The sequence below is a fragment of the Larus michahellis genome, chromosome 20 (assembly GCF_964199755.1).
Source record: "Larus michahellis chromosome 20, bLarMic1.1, whole genome shotgun sequence".
Lineage (NCBI taxonomy): Eukaryota > Metazoa > Chordata > Aves > Charadriiformes > Laridae > Larus > Larus michahellis.
The window spans coordinates 2,492,842-2,498,841 of record NC_133915.1 but is presented as its reverse complement, the minus strand read 5'-3'; positions in this window follow the sequence as shown (position 1 = coordinate 2,498,841).

Sequence of the window (6,000 nt, the reverse complement as noted above, 5' to 3'; positions counted from 1 at the left end):
CGAGTGACGCGCCGCCGCGGCGGCTTCTCATTGGCTGAGCCGCGAGGGTGTGTGCCCGGCGCGGGGCTGCCGCCCGCCGCTAGGGGGCGCCGGCGGGAGGGGCGAGATGGGGTGAATGGGGTGAATGGGGAGGGAATGCGGGGTGAATGGGGGGCACTGGGGTGAATGGGGGGCACTGGGGTGAATGGGGGGGTGAAGCGAGGGGTGCTGGGGTTAACTGGTGCGGGGTGCTGTGTGGCGGAGGGGGAACAACGTCTTGGATGGGCACGGGGAGGGTGCAGGGAAGGTGAGTGTGGGTGAACTGGGGAGGGGGGCTGAGGGTGCGCTGGGAGGCGTTGTGCGTGCATTGGGGGCGCACTGGGGGGTGCGCATGAACTGGTGTGGGGTGCTGGGTGACGGGGGGGCGAACAGGAGGGTGCAGGGGAGATGAGTGTGGGTGAGCTGGGGGGCGTGTGGGTGCACTGGGAGGAGGGTTACATTGGGTGTGTACCGGGGGTGTGTGCGTGAACTGGTTCGGGGTGCGGGGTGGCGGAACAGGATCTTGGTTGGGCACTGAGTGGGTGTGGGGGAGATGAGTGTGGCTGCACTCTGGGGGGTGTGGGTGCACTGGGGGGGGTACATTGGGGGTATTCGGGAGGGGTGGTGTGTGCATTGGAGGGTACTGAAGGGGGTATGCATGCGTTGGGGGTGCACTGGTGGTGGGTGTATATGCACTGGGTCTATACTGAGGGGGTGCATAGGGGGTGTGGGGGGGGTTGCCTGCTCTAGGGGAGCGTGCACGGGGCGCGGGGGTGGATGTATGCACCGCTGTCTGTGTGTGCACACTGTCATATGTAGACCCGGGAGGGCACACAGCGGCCGTGTGTGAGCGCGTGCATGTGTGTGCATGCACGGCCTGGTGTCCACACGTTGGCGTGTGTCCATGAACACACCCGTGGCGGTCACCGGCATCTGCGTGTGCCTTGGTGTGCTCCTGCAGCTGCCGGGCTGTGCGCGCGCACACACACACACACTTGCAGCCCGTGTGCATGACATCACATGCGCATTAACGTGCGCATCCGTGTGCACCCGTCAGTGTGCATCCGTCAGCCCACAGCCCGTGGCAGTTCCTCTGCCTGTGCGCGTGTGCTCCGCTCCCTGTGCACAGGGAAAGGCTGGCAGGGGGGTGCTTGACGCACCCCGAACCTTTGGGAAGCCTCCCCCCGGCGTTACCCCAGGGATCTGTCTCCACCATCCCTCCTTCCTCCATCCCACCTCTCTTCTCCAGGCTCCGGCTGGGAATGGAAGGGCCGAAGCCCTGCAGAGTCCGGCAGCTGGGTGCTGTCAGGAGCCCTACGAGGGCCGGGGCACGTCCTATGCCTTCCTGGCCCTCTGGAACAGCTCTGGCTGCCCAGATCCTGGCTCCCAGAAGAGCCGGTCTCAGCAGCCCTGGGGCAGGAGTTACACAACCCGTCTGCCTGCTCCTTGTCGCCCTTTCCCAACCAGTTCTGAGCAGCTCAAACCCTTCATGGCTTTACATTGTAATATTTCTTTCTAAGTGGCCATTTACATCTTTCTTTCTTTTTTTTTTTTTTTTTTTTTTTTCCAGGGGTTGAAACTCCATTTCAAAGAGAGAAGGGGGAGAAGCAACCGAAATAGAGCCAGGGAAACGGAGCCGAGACAACTCCACTGCCAGACTCACTTTCCCGGGTAATCCAGTCCTGCCGGACCCTGCCTATCCCACCCGAGCTTGGCCGGGGTTTTGGTTAAAGCCCTGTATCGGCAGCTGACGCTTTTTAATCTTTTTTCGGTGCACCTCCATTTCCATTCACCCTCTCATCCAGCTTTTTTTTTTTTTTTTTTTTTTTTTTTTGCTAAATACCCAAATTCTCAGTGGTTAAGATGAAATTAAAGCGGCGTTTATCCTAAAAATAGCTGGGCGCATCTGTCCACCTTCCCCATCTGCTGCCTGCCCAGCTGGATGAAGGAAGCGACTGTACGTGCAAAATGAGGGGTCTGTCTTGTCCTTCCGTCCCACTCGGGAGCTCAGTTCACCTCTGCAAAATCAGTTTATTCAGGGAGGCATATTCCCCAACACTCGATTTATTTGCTGGATAACACCCTAGCCAAGAAAAGGCAGGAGGGGCAGGTCATCCATCCGTGTGTTCCTCTAAACAGCACTTGCTTTTAAAGTGATTTTTTTTTATTATTATTATTATTATTATTATTTAAAATGAGTTTTTCTAACACATTTCATAATTCCTTTCACGTAATAAACCTCAAAATCTAAATCTTTTCAAGCCGTCCCTCCCAGCTGCTTCCCGGCTCTGTACGGGCTTGTAATAATCTATCGGCATTTAATGCCGCGTTCCTTAGCAAAAGGAAATGAGCTGATTGCAGGGATTGAATTTACAACCGGCTCTAATTTCTTTAATGCGATTCTTTAAAAATGAATGACTGCGGTAATGACAACGTCGGAGCTTGAAAGGAAGGGCCATGCCCAGCGGTCAGAGGAGGGATGGAGCATCCTGGAGTCCTGGGACAGGCTCTGGATGCCAGTGAGGCCAACCTGAGCCATGGCGCAAGGAAAAGCCCCCCGGAAGCGCTGCCGTTCCCCAAGGGAGAGCGCTGTAAACCTGGCGAGGGTGATATCCCCCTTTAATACCAGGGAAACCGAGGCATGGCTCAGGATGGGGATAGAGGAATTGGGAACCAGCTCGGGCGCATCTGATTTTTCCAGGCCGCTGCGCAGCATGAAGCAACCAGGATGATCTTGGAGCTGGAGCCGCTCCAGGAGAGGCGTTAATTCATCTTAGATCACCTGCCCTGTGATTCATTGCTCCATCGGTGCTCTACATAGTTTCCAACAACGTTTCATTTAACGCGCGCCCGCGCGCACACACACACATCCCAAATGAACCCATCGGCAGAAGAATGACACCGGTGACCACTTATTTACTTTGCCTGGTCACCCAAAACACCGGAAACCTTGAACTCGGCTGGACCCAACCCTCACACAGGGCTGGGAATAGAAAACCGGTCCGAGAACTTTTCTTTCTTCGGCAGCCGGGGGATGGAGCATGTGACCTTGAGGCTGAGCTGGGTGAAACAGCCTTTCCCCAGCTCCGCGGCGGGGGCTGAGGTTCACCCATCCCAAACCACTCCACCGAAGGTGGAAGAAGAGGGGAGGATTGCGCTGTGTCTTGGCCGGGTGGAATCCGTCCATCCATCTGTCCTACCACCGCTCCTCTGAGGGTCCTCGTAACCCCGACGTTGGCTTCCAACCCCCCCATCCCAAAATGTCCAGCTGCATCCCAAGGCCATCCCCCTCCGAGCAGCCAGCCCTCCCCAAAATGGCTGGAGGGAATCCCCGCCAGTCAGGTGGGGACCAGGAAAGTGGGTGCCCCCGAGCTGGTCCACCCCGAGCTTTTGCAGCCCAGTCTTCCCACCCCTGCACAACCAGGTTAATCTCCATTATACAGACGGAAAAGGGGAGATTAAATTAGATTAGATGTAGCCACCTAATTTTAGCTTCCTCACATGTTCCAGGCGCCCTGCTCTGCTCTTGCCTTGCTCTCCTCAAACGCTTTCGCTCCCCTCAAAGCCATGGGGCCACCAGCCAGGACAGGAGGAAACCAGACAGGGTTTGGCCGGCAAGTGGCAATCGGTGGGGGGTGCGAGTGTGTGATATGGGGGGGCACTGGAGGTCAGTGGACCTCTGCCGAGAGGGGACCAGTGGTAATGACAGTCATCGTCTGTGGTTGATGGCCACCTTCCGCGGGTGATGGTCACCCTCTGCAGGTGATGGCCATCCTCCACTGGGTTATGGCCATCGTCTGCTGGTGATGGTCACCCCCTGTGGGTGATGGTCATCTTCAGCCCTGGGAGCATCTCCATCCCCACACCGCCTCCCCTGACCAGGAGGATTTTTATAGTGGGAGCTTCAGCACTGGCAAATCCAGTTTGCCCCCTCCGTGCCAAGCTTCAGCCGCGGCCTGTCCCTCTGCCTCCTGCTGAATTACTGCAACATGAGGTTGACATTTCTTTTCTGCGGCCTGCCCTGACCTCCCTCGTGGTGGTGCCAGCCCTAAGCCCTTGGCTTGTCCAGCTGCCATGGATTCTGTCATCTCCATCAAATGTCTCCTGATCTGAGGGGACATCAGATCCCCCATGGGACCAGCCTGGAGCGCCCCAGGATCAGCCCCGTCATGCAACGCGGAGAGGAGACATCTGAGCCCCCTGCATTTCCACGAGCTGCACTGTCCCCAAGTCCTAGCAAGGTCCTCAAGCCCCAGAGGGGATGTCAGAGCTGGCAGGAGCCCTGGTAGGAAGGATGGTGTCCCCAAAATCTAACATGGCCAAACTTAGGGAGAGCTGGGGACCATCCAGCATCCCAAAGCGGGTCCTGGGGCTGGCAAGGGCTGTGCCGGGCACATGCGAACCTGGCACACCTCTGAGGTCAAAAGCCCTGGCCGGGACACAGGATCTTGAGTCACGCCACCCTGGGATGAATAAGTCGTGCGTGCGGCACTTTCTCAATCGCAGCGGAAAGAGGAGGTTTCTCCAGCCTTCCCCAGGCGCTTTCCTGGCAGCTGGGTCACCGCCACATCCCGCAGCGTGGGGCAGGCATAAATCCCCGGTGTCACCGAGCCGGAGCTGGGGCGTGAGCAGGGCGAGCAGCAGCAGGCAGGCTGCTGAAAGAGCAGGCAGGAGCAGGCAGGGGGATGCTCAGCGCCAGGGGCTTTTCCCTCGCCTCCTCCAGGGGTACAAGCAAGCCCAGGGGATTCACGGCCTGTGTTAAGTGTGCGGATTTTGGATACTCAAAGGTCCCCTGTTATTTTCCCCCGCCACACCAGGCTCCCTGAGCAGGGTCTCAGGGGTCCCACCCTGGAGCGTGCTGGCAGCGGGATAACCCTGCCATTACCCAGGACCCCCAAAATGCGCCTGTGCCATGGCTGCATCCAGCCCAGGCTGGGTGCAGGACGGGTCTTTGAGCCCTGGCCAGCAGAAGCTGGGAGCACGTGGGAAGCCTCTGGTTCTGCCCCAAGGTGCCCCCCGGAGCCTCCCCCCTGTGCCAATCCCTGCAAAATCCTTTCAACCCAGCACGGACGATGGGAGGAAATAACCCGAAACCTGGTGTTGAGGAAGGCGTGGGGGCACAGTTATGGCAAGATCCCACCCTTTAGCCCTGCCAGTGCAGGGGCAAGGACCAGCGTCCATGTCACGGCAACGAAGCCGCATGCGGATAGATGCACTTCCCAACCCATCCTTGGTGTTTTGGTGAGACGCTGCCGGAGCCGGTGAGGGAGCAAGGAGCCGGGCAGCCTCTTAAAACCTGGAGCACAACAGGGGGGATCCCCATCCAGCAGCTGGGGGGCTCCTGCTCTCCCAGCCCTTCCCGCTGCTCGGGTGAAACGAGGAAAGGTTGGAAATGAAAAACGGCTTCTTTTTTTTTTTTTTTTTTATTGCGCTTTCCAGCGATTATGGTTTTGAAAGAGCGAACAGCTGCTGAGGCACGGGGGAAAAGCTGCTTTTCCAGGGAAACTTCCCAAACAGTGGAGAAACTGCCGGGCAGTCCCAAACCAAGCACAGATGCTCAGCATCCTGACAGGGAAACACTGCTGCTCCCTTGGCCGGTTCTGGGGTGAGAAAAGCAATCCCTAACCCTGGCCCACGGCCTTGCCGGCTCTCCCTGGGATGCAGGAGCAGAGCTGGGCTCTCCCCCGGACCCTTGCTCACCCACGGCAGCATCTCACATCTTGCCCCTGAGGTGAGGACCATGTCTCAAAGCCCTCACTCACATACTTTTCTTTCAATTCACTCCACCAGACAGAAAAACACCCCGAATATTACATCCCGCCTTGCTCTGACATCATCCCACCTGGCTTGGGGCCAGAGGTTTGGGAAACAGCTCTCCTACACCCGTCCACAAATTATTTTGCCGTCCTGTGATCCCCTGCTACCCGCAGCGACTCCCGACGAGCAGAACTGGCCTCGCATCCCTTCGCGCCAGAGCCCGTG